The sequence below is a fragment of the Plecotus auritus genome (assembly GCF_963455305.1).
Source record: "Plecotus auritus genome assembly, chromosome: 4".
NCBI classification, from domain to species: domain Eukaryota; kingdom Metazoa; phylum Chordata; class Mammalia; order Chiroptera; family Vespertilionidae; genus Plecotus; species Plecotus auritus.
In genome coordinates, this window is record NC_137775.1 from 154701803 (window position 1) to 154718439 (window position 16637).

Genomic DNA, 16637 nt, shown 5'->3' on the forward strand with positions numbered 1-16637 from the left:
ACTCATATTTACTGAATACTTACCCTACATTAAGCACAATGCTAAATATTTTACTCCAATTATTTCATTGAAATGTTAGTAAACCTCAAAGTCAAATACCGTGACTTTTTCCTATTTTTTTTTTTAAAGAGGAAACTGAGGGAAAAGATACTTAGAAAATATTAATAAAAAGAACTTGCAAGTAGAAGACTATGCTTCAAGGCCAAGCTTGTGTGATTCTATAATCTCTCATTGTTCTACAATGCCTCCCTAGGATACATTTAAAAGAAGATTTTGAGTCTGAGTGAAGAGCAGAAAGATGAGGTTATTAATAATGACAAGAGGAAAACCTAGACATGAAGAATAATAATGAGTTTGGTTTGGAAAGTAAAAGTCTGGTTGTCCTTCAGTACTCATTCTCCTCTTCTTCCATAGTAAATTACCGTCCAATTTTTAACTGATATTGGGCTGTCAAGAGTAAAGTAAATATTTTCCAGCTTCTCTTACAAACAGGTGTTGGCCTGCAACAAAATCCTGGCCAGTAGGAAGCAGGGCAAATGCTAAATTCAGTGTCTAGGGAATTCCATTAAGGAACAAAGTTATGTTTTTCTTCCACACCTTCTCCTGATAGATGGAAGGCAGAGGTCATGGCTGAAGCCTCAGCAGGAATTCTAAAAGATTGATCTTTCATACCATGAGACCGGAAGCCACAACCAAATAAGATAAAAGTAGTCTGGATCTCTGCCACTGTGAAATGAGAGAATCAACTTTTTAAAATTATGACTACAGTGAAATTTCTACCAAGGGAAGTATAATATATTCCTACCAGATTTCAATGCAGTGATTTTTCTTTTTCTTTCTCAGACTTTCTTTTTTCCCCCTATTGTGTAAAAGTAAAATAAATATCATCAACATATAAATGCCTATTTTTATGTTATTCTTATTCATAATCTTAGATATATTGATTGTTTTTAGTCACATGGATTATATATGAGTATATATTATATGCAATGAAAGTATTTTGTGTAGCTTAAAAGAATTTAGAGGTCAGACATAATTTAGAATTGAATTTCACCTGTGCCATATATTAGTTGTATATCTATGGAAAATTTCTCAATCTCTCTGAAAACATTTTATTCATCTGTAAAATAGAGATAACATTTGCCTCAAAAATTGCTGTGTGGATTAAATGAGCTAATGTATAGAAAATGGTAAATAAATTTTAGTTATCCTTATGAACAATGCCTAGGACACAAAAAGTGAAACTTATTGAATGAATTCCAGCTTTAAATATGAAAACCCCAAAATAAGTGTTGGTTCAATATTGTCCACAATTGTACTATGAAAACCCTGGTCAAGAGAGGCTGTTCTGCTGGAAAGATGCCATCCCAGAAGGAAGGCACCAGCTCAGCCACACCTTTCCAGCTATACCACCAGCGTGACAGGGAAGGCAAAGGTAAAGGCGGTTCCAGAGATTCAGACCTGTAGCAAGTAAAGATAGATGGCTTAGTGGTATTAAAGATAATAAAACTTTATCAAGAGAAAGGACAAGGAACTGAGGTAGTCCAAGGACTGCTTTGGGGCCTTGTTGGAGATCAGCTTGAAATTATCAACTGCTTTGCTTCCCCACAACACACAGAGGATGCTGCTGACTTAGACATTATCAGATGGAATTGGTGCAGAGTCTTTGTCATGTAAACACTGGCCACCTCTACCTGGGCTGGTACCAGTCCACATATCATATGGCTTGTTTGTCATCCAGGCGCTCCTGGGTTCTCAGTTCAGTTATCAGCATGCCATTGAAGAGTGTGTGGTTCTTATTTATGACCCCAAAAAAACTGCCCAAGGGTCTCTCTCACTGAAGGCATGCAGACTGACTCCCAAACTGATGGAAGTTTGTAAAGTGAAGGATTTTTCTCCTAAAGCATTAAAAAAGGGAAGTATCAACTTTGAGCATATGGTTGAAGTGCCAGTCTTAATTAAAAATTTACATCTGATCAACAGACTAATGTAGGAGCTTGAGAAGTCAGCTGTAGCAGGTAATCGTGTATTGCTCAGTCTGCGGCATTGTCAGCAGAAGCATATGCAGTGCCAGATTTGAGCCACAACCAAATAAGATAACTTTCTGAGGAAGATCTGTCCAAACTCTTCAAACCATCCAGCCCCCAGCCAGGAAGAATTCTCGGTTCTTTGCTGACCAGGTTAATACTTACTGCCGGAACATCAAGGAATTCACTGTCTAAAACTTAGGCAAATTCTTCATGGCCTAGGCTCTTCAAGAATGCAACTAAAAGGAGTTTCCAGAAAAGAACTTAATATTGACTCTTGCAGTCACATTGGGGCAACTCTTGGAAAGAAATATATTTGCATAATGAAAAGTCTTACTGGCAAATAATATAAATTTTTAAAAAAGAAAGGCTGAGTAGGTATTTTTTTTTCCTCTCAGAGTTGAATGCCTATGTACTCTTTGATCTAAATTTTTATGACTAAAAACACTTCATAGAGAGGTAAGCTACTAGATGAAGAAAAACTTAAATTTGCATGTAATCCATCAAAATTTATATACAGTACTTAGTACAAAAGTAACATAAATATTTGATTTTATAACATATTATCTCTTAATTTTAATTCTTATTTGCACTTCAGTGAACTCACATCCTATATAATAAAAGCCTAGGTGGCATCGCGTGACACTCTTGCATGATGTCATCACAAGATGGCCACCCTCATGTCACCACAAGATGGCTACCACAAGATGGCCAGCAGGGGAGGGCAGTTGGGGGCAACCAGGCCTGCAGAGGAGGGCAGTTAGAGGCCATCAGGCCAGCAGAGGAGGGCAGTTGGGGGTGAGATCAGGCTGGCAGAGGAGGGCAGTTGGGGGCAATCGGGCCAGCAGGGGAGGCATTAACGGCAAGGGAGCAGTTAAGCATTAATCAGGCCAGCAGGGGAATGGTTAGGGGTCAATCAGGCTGGCAGGCAAGCAAGCAGCTAGGAGCCAGCAGTCCCAGATTGTGAGAGGGATTCTGACTGCTGGCAGTCAGACATCCCCCCAAGGAGTCCCAGGTTGGAGAGGATGTAGGCCAGGCTGAGGGACACCCCCCCCATGCATGAATTTTGTGCACCAGGCCTCTAGTCTACATTAATAAAAGAGAAAGATGCAAATTGACCGTACCTTCTCGACACCCACCAGACAATCAGGAGTAAGTATGCAAATTAACCCAACAAAGATGGAAGGTTAATTTGCATGCACAGATCTGAGTGGCGGGGGATGGGACGCTTGTAACATGGCGATGACACAGGCATTTTGCACCACCCCAGCTGCTCCAGGCGTCTGGACAGCATGGGAAGGTGGAAAGGCAGCTCCAGGCCAGAGCAAAGGCGGTGCCGGCAGCCAGGGAAAGGAAGGCCCATTCTTGCATGAATCTTCATGCATTGGGCCTCTAGTAAATATATAATACTGTATCATATTTAAAAGGCAGTAGATATTTTGAGCTAAAGATGCTAATATTAAAATTGTTTAGATAATTTATTATAATAAATAAATATTACTACTAATAAATTCATTAATATTATAATAGGAAACATTCAATGAAATGCAAATATTTCAGGAATGAGTAATGAGTCTTATACAGAGCACCTTTGGTTATCAAATGACTGTGTTTGATTTCCAAGAAAATGGTGGAAATTTTAGAAACATATGTGCCTCTTCAGTATGACCTATTAAGCATCTATCCTGTTCTTATGAGGCTTTGGCTTATTCCAAGTTATTTCTCTATATAACTAATCTATAATAATAAAAGGGTAATATGCTCATTAGACCAGAGGAAGCCAGGGTGGAGCAAAGCCCGGGTCCTGGGTGCCTGCCAGTGTGGCAGCCGGGGGAAGGAAGGCCTACTCTTGCACAAATTTTCGTGCATTGGGCCTCTAGTAAATGTATAATATACAGTAAATAATTGAAAAAGATGGGTCTATGTAATCAGGATGTTGGGAGAATTTTGGTGTGGAAAAGAAAGAGTTAAAAAGCAAAAGCAAAAAGGAAAACGAGTTATTAAGGAATGGCACCTCAATGCCAGGAATTATGACCTGGCTCTATTTTGATATTTTGAGAGACACAGTTAAAGATATGCATTGATTTTAATTATTTTGAATAACAGAGTGTGGCACTAAGCCATACTTTGTGGCACTGAGTTCTTGGTGGACTAGGTAGCACTTGGCATTTTGTTCAGGTTGCATGGTTGTAACATGGAAAGGAATCTAATAAGGGTTGGGTTCTGGTAATATGTAAAGAGATGAAAGAGATTTTGAGGCTGGTGAATTCTTTGGTTCAGATATCTGAACATGTGTAAAACAGTCATTCAAGGTAGCATACATTATTGGTATAATATATTAGATGTAGGAGCTCTGAGGCTAAGCAGAACATAATGATTGAATTTTTGGCAACTAATCTCTAACTTCTGTATCTATATTTTGTATTCACTTCTAATATTCTTTGGGAGAGTAAAAGTACTTATATTAAAAGTTGAAAATATGATGATGCAGATAGATATCATTCTTCCTTGCTTGGAAATGAAATGTAGGCTCCTTTAGGTGGAGATCATGTCTTGTCCATTTCTCATTTTAGGACAGAACTTAGCATATAGAATAAACTCAGCAATTACTTAATAAATGAATAAAAATACAATTGATAAATATAAATGATCATCCCATATTATGCTGAAAAATATTTCCTTTCCAGATATATATATAGAGAGAGAGACTATGAGCAAGAGTGCATATATATGTGTATGTATGCACATGTATGTAATATATAAATATAAAATCATATAAATCTGAGTGAAATATCATATAATTAGCAGTAATGTGAAATTTGAAGCCATGTATATTTGACTTCAGAGACCACACTCTTAAGCAATGTATATAGGTTTATAAAGATGTCTAAAGAGCAAATTAACAATTGTTTTTACTGCCTTTTAGTCAACTAAGAATAATTCACTTTTAACAAAATGTTTAACATTTTTTTCACTTCTTTATGCTGTCACATACATGCAGAGAATAAAGAAAATTATGTGTCTTTCTCTCTATTCCATTTATAACATTTTCTTGCTTTTAGTATATTAGTCTAAAGATGGTAGAGTACACCAATGAATCCGGCTTACTATGAATGTGTTCAGGGTAAATTATATTCTTACTTCCTCTTTTTTTTTTTTAAATAAAGCAGGAATCCAATCCCTAGTGTTAGTCCATTACCTACTCTATACAAGCAAAAACAAACTTTTATATAGAACACTATGTATCATAATACAAAATATAAAATCACAATGATTTTTTTCTCCACTTCTTTTATTGGTTTGGAGCCATATATTTGACCTCTGGATAACTCTTCATTCTGTGAAACTCTTAGCAGGTTTCTCAGTGCTTAGTCTGGACATCCTCCAGAGTTCTGTCTTCTTCTGGACTCTACTCAACCTGGCAGCCTTCTAAGTCACCTGATAAATTAATTGGAGCAGTATTCTCAAATGTCAGATATGCTCCTTCCAAAATTCAAACAGACTCACCAAATTGTGTATCTCTTTCTTAGAGGTAGCAAGTGCAAGGTACAACCTGTCCTTTATCTTAAAGGAATATCCAAAAAATAAACATACCACTGGATTCCTAAGACTCTCTTTAATGATCTGGCTCATGAATCTTTGCAGGTTCATCTTCCATCCTCTAGCTCAAATGTTTCTAACTGGGCCATCCAGAGTACTGGTGCTTTATGCTCACCAGTTTCAATCAGCATGGCATATTCTTTTTCTCTATAGAATTACAGTGAAATTCTGCAGAATCTGAGGATGAGCAAGCATCCTATGTACTATATTAGGACAGACTGAGAGCAAGCAATTTAACATAGCATTGGACCATGCCTGTGAGTATTTGCTGCCCCTTCTACGTAAAGGTGGGTTGAGTTTTAAAATGACCTTTACTGATGGGGATTGAACAAAATATATTTGCCAGATCAATAGATACATACTAAATAGACACATACATGTTATGTTTGTGTGTTCAGGTAAAATTAATACATCCACATTGCAGCTGCAATCAGGGATATTTAGTTAAGTCTATGGTATTCTATTATCATTCATATAGTTTTTATAAGAGCCATTCAAATCGCAAGAGAATTGAATGGGAATATAATGGGAACCATCACACGGATATCCTTGAATCATTGAGGATGGCACTAATCTCTACAGTTCCATCCAGAAAATGGTGTTGCTCCTTAAATTTCAGGGGTGAGATATACCAGGGTGAGATATACAATTGTTCTTAAGTCATTCTATTTGTGTGTTTTTTTCAATCAAAATTCTTCAGCTTGAAACAGATTTTCTTTTAAACTGTATAGTTGGTAGAATGATTTGGGGAAGGTACAAGAGGGAAAATTTAACATGCTATTTATTGTAATTTCTTAATGAATCTTCAATTGTGTGATGAACTCCCCCAAAGGCTATTTTTTATTGCCTAATGGTGACACTTAATGAAGATCAACTATTGTATCAAAACTTTAAGGGGTTTTCACTTGGTTCTTATGCTACCATAATGGCTCTTTCTCCACCAGTCATTTAACCATATAAGGGTTTTTTCCAGTGGCAAATGTACCTACCACAATTAGGCTCTTGGTAATCAAGGAAATCATAGAGGGGTCTTTAGATTTGTTGCCCTAGACTCTTTTATTACACTGTTCACGTTAACCCACAGTCTCGTGGGGAGCCATGTGTTGCTTTCAATTCCCTGATATCAGTGGCATCTTATCTTGAGACAATGAAAAGGTTTGGATATTCCCTTTTCTTTTTTTGTAAAGTTATTCTGGTAAATGTCTTGATGTCCTCTTGGGGAAATATTGATGCGGTATTTGATTCTCTATGTTTGCAAACCTCTGAGAAACATGTCACTAAGCCCAGCCCCTACACCCAAAGGGAAGGAAGTCAAGATCTACCTCTTGAATGGAGAAATGTCAAATAATCTGTGGAAAGACTTCAATGATAGTGGAAAGAACATGTTAACCACAGAATTTTATTTCGTTTCTGGAAATATCCCAAAGACACTCTTCAATACATTTGTCCTTTTTGCTGCTTTATTTCTCTTAGACTTGGTAGGAATAACAAAAACAAAGTGAATTCCTTGCTCTGATTATCCTTAACTTTTTTGGCTGGATATTACACCTTTTCTATGTTTAGGACAGATTATTTCCAGCCAAATCACTAGGTTATTTCAAATGGAAAATAGTCTATCCTTAGGAAATCAAGAGTGAGATAGAAAGCTAAATGATAAGTACTTTTATGTAAATAGAGTAGATAACCTGCAAAATTACTTTGAGTTAACTAATATTTCTGACACTTAATTTCCTATTTGTGAAATGAAGTGGTCAGACAAGATGATTTCTAAGTTCTGCCAAACTTGAACATTTTATAATTATATTAGTTTTATTTGCCTTACAAATCTCTGCCTTCCTTTCCATGGAACTATGCTGGCCTAAGCAGTTTCAACAAAGCATCATCTATCCTACTGCTTTTCACTTAGTATCTTCACTATGTTCATGGCTGCACATGAAATTTGACAGATAACATAGAAATATTTTGCCACTCTTCATTAAAAAGCAACTTCTTTCAAGGTTAATAATTAAAAGGAAAGGATTGCTGTTTTTATCTTAATTGTTGTTGAAGACTTAACTCGGAACTGGCTATTTAAGTTCATGTATTTGGGGACCCTTTAGCTATGTCTTTAGGGAGTATATGTATTAGAAGCTTATGTATATTTTGATCTGATAAAGCTGGCAGGATATTACTATATTCAGGAAAGCTTACGTGTTCTCCAAGGCTAAGTTAGATTAACGTTCAAATGCAACTATCCGGGATTCATCATGATTTTTCCCGTTCCTTCATATCTTCTCTCCACCCAGCCCTCTCTGATCACTTTCCTTTGCTATCAACACCTGATCTGAGTTGACATGCTCTCAGTCCCTCTTACTTTGTGTTGAATTGAGCAGCATCATCCTAACTGCAAACATGGCTCTAGTTATGGAATAAAAAAGCCCATTCTCCAATAAAAACTAAGCCTTAAAATACTTATATCCTTAAGACACATGATGACGTTTTGCCTATCTGAAGTATTAACTAAGGGGTGTAAGTGTATGTTTTCAAAAGAGGAGACATGAAAATGACACAAGGGCTTTTGATCATGGGACAAGAGAGAGGACAACTCTAGAAGAGAAGAATTTCACAAGAACAGGAGGCCAGGGAATCTAAATAAAACTTGCAGCTACTTCAGATTTTTCCCTGGGAGGAGCCTTGGGAGCATTCCTCTTGCAAGGGTTCCTTGCTGGGTGTCCACAGCTTTCCTGAGCTGTGCTGTCGGGTTTGGTGCCAGGCTTTATTACAGGCACTTGACCATGACACAGTAAAAACCAAGGCTGTAAGATTAGAAAGGCAAACACTTTTATTTCTGTTTAACAGATGATGAAACTGAGGCCCAGAGGGCTCACTCATATGGACATGGTCATGACAGAAACACACACCAAGAATGCGGGTCTCCTCCTTGTTCTTTCTAGACCATGAATACAATTCAGACTTTAGGTGTATTATTTTCATAAAGCATGCCATGTTTTCTTCCATCCTGCACCTAGTTCTTTTTCACCTCCCTTATTGCAGTGCTGTCCTCTCGTTTTCCTTGTCCTTCCCTCTATTTTCCAGGCACCTTTTGCATCTTGGCTTTGATATGGTGTATGTTACTCCATCATCTTAAATAAACTCAGTCAGAGATTTCCAGGCTAATCTCTGCCTTAAGCATGCAGGCCTAGGGGTCAGGGAGGCAGAAGGCATGCCAGCACATTGCATAAGTGCCTTGGTCATGTAATCAGATACTGTGACACGGGACAAAGTAGCAAGGGGAGCCAAAGAAGTAAAACAGAGTGAAAGAGGAAAGGAGAAAACCACAGAATGACTAGCACAATCAAGCAGAACAGGCTGTTAGGTTCTGCAGCTACACCGTTTACTGTTTATAAGCACAGGAAAGACGTTTAAATAAAATCCAGAATCTAATTATGTGAAAATGTGTCAGGCCATTCGATCCATGATCAAAGACAAGAAATAGACATTTCCTTTGCAGCTCAGAATGCGTGCTCTCCCTGGGCAGAGCTGGGCTCTACAAGGCTGCAGTGCAGGCCTGGTTAGCTCACTAATATTGTTTGCAGCTCCTTTTTCTCGGGAATTTGTTGCAGGTTTTGTTCCAAGGGATTACAGGACAATCGGGAAATGTCTTAGAATATGCTTTTATGTAATCTTGTTTTAAGCACGCAATCTTGTTTACATTTTTAAAACAATTGAAAAAGAAAGGGGTTTTACTTCATATAGCTTTTTCTCATTCCAGGCACCATCATTTCTGCTCACCTCAAACAATTGCTTCATAATATTTGTTTAAATATTTGGCCAAAAAATAGGTAATTAGTACATTCTAGTTTTAAATACAGAGAAGGTTAGAAAATGATTGTGGTAAGTGATGCTTGAGGAAGGCACAAATGTCTACCTATTCCTTGTAAAAGAACGTCAAGATGATATTTTTTCAAATCATGTTATTTAACCCCAGCTGTTAGAGTCCTTATTGTCACCAGTTATCTATACCCAAGATTTTAAACATAGCTTTTATATTACAAAAAGAAACATTCTTGGAGTGGGTGTATGAGACTCATCTAGATGTGGGAGAATTTAGGATATGAGCTCATTCTGTGTATTTACAGCTCAATTCCTCTAAGGAGGAAATTTAATCCCTTTTCATTTATAGGATCTCCCAGGTGGAAAACAATTGTTCTTAAGTCATTCTATTTGTGTGTTTTTTTCAATCAAAATTCTTTGGCTTGAAACAGATTTTCTTTTAAGCTGTGTAGTTGGTAGAATGATTTGGAGAAGGTACAAGAGGGAAATTTAACATGCTATTTCTTGTAATTTCTTAATGAATCTTCAATTGTGTGATGAACTCCCCCACAGGCTATTTTTTATTGCCTAACGGTGACACTTAATGAAGATCAACTATTGTATCAAAAATTTAAGAAATTCAATGTTATTAGGATATGAAAAGAATGATAGAAAAAAATAGTAAAACTAAATTCATTATGATAACTTAGTCCTCATTCATTTAGGCTTTGCCTTTATTGGATTCTTATACTTTTTTTTTCTTTTTTTTGGGGGGGGATTGGAGGAATATTTTTTGATGTTCTAAATACCTAATATTATAGTACATTTTGACCACTATTCCTAGATATTATGACAGCAAATATCTACAGAGCCTAAACACACACACACACAAAACAAACAAACAAGAAACAAACAAAAAAATCTCTGATTCTGATATCACGCCTTTTGTTCATTTCAATTTCATTTTTGTATAGTGATGAGTCCACTGCCAAGTGCGGAATTCATATAATCCACAAGCCACGATTCTGACACCTCTGGTTCATAGTTGAGAGAAGGTGGTCCTTGGTCTTAAAAAAACACACACATTAATTGAGGCAGTTGAGTATTGAGAAATCTTCCTGGTGACAGTGTTTGGGAAATAAAGATCCATGGGTTAGCCATCAAAAATGAAATTTACTAATTGGTCATGGTGGACTGTAGCTGCAAAGGTGAAAAGAGTAACTGGCTACCATGATAAGGAAGATGCTATAATGAAACTAAATATGAACACTTGATGAGGAGCTACTCTAGCAGCAATGGTAAAGAATAAGGCCTGGCTGAAAAAAAGGATGCCTTCCTCATCGCCTATATTATCTGCACCACAGTGTTCATTATGTGAGAGCCTTAAGGATGGTTAATGTGTTGTCTGACTACTAAATACTTGTAAGGTGGAGTGTAGTAGCAGGGGTAGAAGTAGTATGGGGTTAGGTATAAACTGTATACTGAGGGAACATGAGCTCTAAATTTCTTGGAGACAAACTCAGTGTAGTGTAAAGACCAGGAGTTTGTAATGGAGTCTCCTCTAATAGTTATGGAACCTTGAGGAATGCATTTAACTTTTTTCATCTGCCACATATCTGAATTGAGTTAGCACTAGTAATTCGCATTCACTTCAAATTAATAATTCTGGTTTTCATAGTCATAAGCCAGCAGAAGAATTTTTAGTTCCTTTACAAGTTTTTCATGCTGACTCTTAGTGGTAACTGGTCTGATTAAAACATTTTCCTCAATATTATTGTCCATTGGTCATGGGTCTAGAGCAGTGGTCGGCAAACTGCGGCTCGCGAGCCACATGTGGTTCTGTGGCCCCTTGAGTGTGGCTCTTCCACAAAATACCACGTGCGGGCGTGCATGTACAGAGTGATTGAAACTTCGTGGCCCATGCATAGAAGTCAGTTTTCTACTCTCAAAATAAATTTCAGTGGTTGTACTGTTGATATTTGGCTCTGTTGACTAATGAGTTTGCTGACCACTGGTCTAGAGGATCAGGATTCAATAAAAGTATTGATTGATAGTTGATTATTTCATTAAAATATTGATAAATACATGTGATAAAAAATCTATGCACAGTGATGACTGCAAAACTATAATCACTTCCTTCCGGGGACTCATAATTTAGTGGATAAGGATAATTAATAATACAAGGCAGTATTTGTTAATTTTCAAATGAGTGTCATGGACAGTAAATTTCTCCAGGTGTTTATAAGAAAAAACAATCTCTCTGAATAGAGCTGCCCATAAATTCTTTGTGGTCCTGACACTAATTTGTCCACCTTTCATAAGAAACTAAATGTTCAACTAAATGAGCATTCTTCTCCAAGATGAATTAGCTGGTGTTTATGTTGACTTTTGTCTTGATTATCGCCATAAGCAACATATCCTTTATTTCTGTTTTGTACATGGCTGGGAGCAGCAGCAAACATAAGTGGAGACACTAGTAGTAGTTTCTGAACATATTTCATTTATGCTTTAAAAACAAATGTTTTTCAGGCCGCAATGCAAAATTATTAGAAGTGTCTGTAATATGACTGTAATTATGAAAAACTTTCTTAAAAAGGAAACTCCTAAAATATAAGAAAACTAGAAAACCATTAATCCTACTCATAAAATAAATTAGTGAAGATTAATCGAGGACCTGGGTTCTTGGTGGAGGAAAAAAAGAGGTTGCTTTGATAATATATGTTGATTCAATCTCTTACATTGCAATTGCATAAAAACATTTTAAAATATTATTAAGCCTTCAAAATAGTTATCATAACTACCCTTTCCTGAGGGAAATTGTGATAAAAAAGCATATGTGGCATGTTGTTCATTTAGTGGTTATTCAAAGGCCTGCAAAAGAAATATTGTGAATTTATAGAATTATCAATGGAAAGTCAGATGATGGCAACAATTTTCACCAATTCTCTGAAATTATTCAAAGGCATCCTCTGAGATACATCACATAATGTAGGAATGTAAAAAAATCTTTTCTGGTTCTTATGTACCCTATCTAAATGCTTTATATGGGTCTTAGAGGATGTCTAAGTGTTGCTCAGAAATTTAAGATAGATAGGACTATTATGGAGACTGTCCTCAAGATATTTAAGCTCTTTACAGGTCCGAATGCTGCTCAAGTTACTCATTTTCTATAGTTTCTTCCTGTGAAGATGTAAGTGAAATTCTCATCATGGGTAAAAATAGTAAAGGGATCTGGAAATCCCATCTAGTTATTTAATTTTAAAAGATCTTCAAAAATGGAAAAGGGAAACTGGGTGTGGGAAGGGAGGAAAGGAAGATGGAGAGTCACTGGTTATATACATCTTTTGTTGTTAGTGCCTCGTTGGTGCTTATTGGAGTGTGTGAAGATTAGCTGCTGTCTTTGGATAAGCTGGTTTTCTAATTGGCCCAGAGCTGACATGGCTCAAAAATGTGAAATTGGGTGGCTTTTGTCCTCGGAGTATTACCAGCCCTTCCTTTGTCACCTGGTTAGTATATCAATCTCTCAATTGTCTATTCTAGTGCCCAGAAGTTTCTTCACATACTTTATTGGAATAATTTGTCCCATTAATTTCCATAGAAAGCCTTTGATGTGACAGGCACTATACTCAACAAGGATAAATTCATTAAGCTGTGACTGGCAAATAACTGAGACAACCCTCTAAGGGAATTTATATTATAACTAGAGGCCCGGTGCACAAAATTCATGCACGGGTGGTGTGTCCCTCAGCCCTGCCTGCACCCTCTCCAATCTGGGACCCCTCAAGGGATGTCCAACGGCCCGTTTAGGCCCAATCCTACCGCGATCGGGCCTAAACAGGCCGTCGGACATCCCTTTCACAATCCAGGACTGCTGGCTCCCAACAGCACGCCTGCCTGCCTTCCTGATTGCCCCTAACCACTTCTGCCTGCTAGCCTGATCACCCCCTAACTCAGCCTTGGGCAAACTATGGCCTGTGGGCCGGATCCAGCTGTTCTATCCATTTCTCTTGCTCTCCCCTCCGCTCCTTTACTTTGAATTTATATTAGTTCACACAAACACTCCATCCATGCTTTTGTTCCGGCCCTCCAGTCCAGTTTAAGAACCCATTGTGGCCCTCGAGTCAAAAAGTTTGCCCACCCCTGCCCTAACCACTTCCCTGCCAGCCTGATTGATGCCTAACTGCTCCCCTGCCAGCCTGTTTGCCCCTAACTGCCCTCCCCTGCAGGCTTGATTGCCCACAACTGCCCTCCCTTGCAGGCCTGGTCCCTCCCACCTCCCCTCCCCTGCTGGCCATCGTGTGGTGGGCATCTTGTGTCCACATGGGGGCAGCCATCTTTGACCACATGGGAGCAGCCATCTTGTGTGTTGGAGTGATGGTCAATTTGCATATTACTCTTTTATTAGATAGGATAGAGGCCTGGTGCATGGGTGGGGGCCAACTGGTTTGCCCTGAAGGGTGTCCCAGATCAGGGTGGGGGTTCCCTTGGGGCATGGTGCAGCCTGGACAACGGGCCTGTGGTGGTTTGCAGGCCAGCCACGCCCCCTGGCAACCCAAGCAGAGGCCCTAGTATCTGGGATTTATTTATCTTCTATAATTGAAACTTTGTAGCCTTGAGCGGAGGCCAAGGCAGGCCAGGGCTGTGGAAATTGGCTTCCTCCATTGCAGGGAGCAACTCAAGCCTCCTGCTCTCTCCAGCTCCGTGGCTGCCACCATTTTTGTTGGGCTTTATTTATATTCTATAATTGAAACTTTGTAGCCTTGAGTGGAGGCCTAGGCCAGCCAGGGTGTGCTGAAAGCTTGGCTTCCTCCATTACTGGGGAAACCCAAGCTTCCTGCTCTCTCTGTGGCAGCAGCCATCTTGTTTGGGTTAATTTGCATACTTGCTCCTGATTGGCTGGTGGGCGTGGCTTGAGGGTATAGTGGAGTGATGGTTAATTTGCATATCACTCTTTTATTAGATAGGATGTGACAAAGCCCCTATTTGACATGAAGGCAATGCACTAGAGTTCTCATTTGAAGTATCATTAAGAAAAATAGAAATGACAATTTTAGACTCAGTGATTTATATTATCTCTTTGATTCTACAGATTTCTTCATATAACTAGCATATTATAGTGAGATAAACCTAATCAATTTCCTTAGTATGCATGCAAAGCAAACATAAAATTTTATGACATTTTTTCTCTAATGATTTCCACCCTTAATCTTTTCTATTCTAATCTAATCTCTGATTTAGCTTCCAACATCCAACATTTACACATCCATCCATATTTCAGGTGGGCTCCATATTTCCCTTCCTAGTCATCAAGGCCTTTTGGACTGAATATCTCAAAGTATCTTGCTGTCCACATGGCAAATTGTTGATAAACATTGAAGCTGGGGAATGGTCATATATATCTTTATTTTCAGTTTTAAAAAGTCCAAAATACAAAGTTAAAAGATAAAAAACCATAATAAAAGTCTTATTCAGATATTGTGTCTGTGAACAAGATGAGTTCAAAGTTGACTTTTTATAGGAGAGAGAAGTTTATAGGAAGACTTACAGATCTAATTGCTTCCTCTGCCCATTAAAAAACACACAAATATACCCATTAAAAAGCATAAGTATTTCCTGCTTAGTGAATTTGTATGCAATGAAAGTCCTTATATAAAAGACTGTCAGGCTCCTATGGTTTCTAAGTTTCCTTGATGGGGTGATGTCATGTAAATCCTGAACAAGAGTTAGGCCTTAAAATTGTAACTGCTGGACTCACCCACTTCTATGTTGTGGTTATTGTTCTTAACTTAATTTTCAAATTCCATAGGTCTGTGTCTTTTTTAACACATCACTAAGATTAGGGACAAGATGTTTCCTTTAAGTCAGGTTAGAGCTTCTTAGTTGCTTCCCCTTTTGCTTTTATAATACATATAAACTAATATCTCTGTACAGTTGTTTGAGGGACATTACAGTCTAGAGTCCTTGAACTGGAAGTTTGGCATAATGTCTCAGGGACGAGGAAGGAAACTAAGTAAAAAATGAAAAAAACAAAAAGTAAGCTAACATAGTGTATAGATATACCAGATGAGGCTAAGAAAAAAATAACGTTCTCCATCTTCTTTAACTGTGATCTTAATGTAGACAGAAAAAATGTATTGTAGGGAAATGTTCCAATTTGCATTGTTGGTTTACTTTAATATTCAGGTAATCTTTTAATAATTATCTTTTAGATATGACTATTTCAATGGCTTAATATTCTCATTGTATCATTAAATATTCTATTATATACCATTTAATGGGGGGGAAACTGCTAACAATGTTATTCACTATGTTTCTTTTGATATAACTTTTGTTTCATATGACCAAATAGAAAATATGCACCATCAAAAGTCATTCAGGATTGTACTGACTACTATAAAATCAAGTTAGTCAGTCCCTATTAATTTATCATATTTTTGCTGCATTTTAAAAACGATATAATTAAAGTTTAGAGAGGTTAAGTGGCCAAGCATAATGCATCTAATAAGGAGAATCAGCACTCCCACTTATAAGCACTCCCTGATCTCCTGACTCACAGTTGTTTAAATGTTAAGTGCTACCTAATTGAAAAGCACATTATTTTCTTTGACAATAGAATAAAAACATCATTAAAAATATATTCTGGGTTTTCTTTCAGGTTTTCAGAAGTCTTCTATACAAGATTGAAATGACTCAACCAGGCTGTCATTTAATTTTCAAACATATTGAATTATTGAATTCTGTATTTTATGTAAATCTTATTGCAAACAGTTGCAAACTGTTTTTGCCTGGAAAACTATACTATTTCTCAAGATATCATTAGAGTTAAAACCAGGGTATTTCAGAGGAAAAAAAGGACAAGGTACTATCTTTTTTTTTTTTTTTTTTAAGCAAATGCTGTATTTTAGGGACAAAGGCCAACTTTTTTTCTTTTTTTTTTTTAAGACTAACTTCTTCAAAGTCTTATCAAAATTATGATAAGGAAGCATGTGTGACTAGGAAAAATAAGTCATTAAATTCTGTTTGTTTTGCATGCATGCAGATTCACAACCCAGAAGAAACTAATTGGGTTCATTTTGTTATCCAGCAACTTTATTACAAAGTATATCAAAAAATTTTAAAACACATAGCTTTAAATAATCAAATGTCTCTATTAAAATGCATGTTTTAACAAATATGTCTTTCAGGCCACAATGAAAAATTATTAGAAGTGTCTATAAT

The 16637-nt window shown here is 37.3% G+C and overlaps 1 pseudogene across 1 annotated transcript; it reads left to right on the forward strand.

Annotated features, from left to right (window-relative positions):
• Nucleotides 1-1359: 1359 nt before the first annotated feature.
• LOC308246863 (eukaryotic translation initiation factor 3 subunit H-like) lies at nucleotides 1360-2080 on the forward strand (annotated as a pseudogene). Its single transcript has one exon. The product of its transcript is annotated as a eukaryotic translation initiation factor 3 subunit H-like (transcript).
• Nucleotides 2081-16637: the final 14557 nt, after the last annotated feature.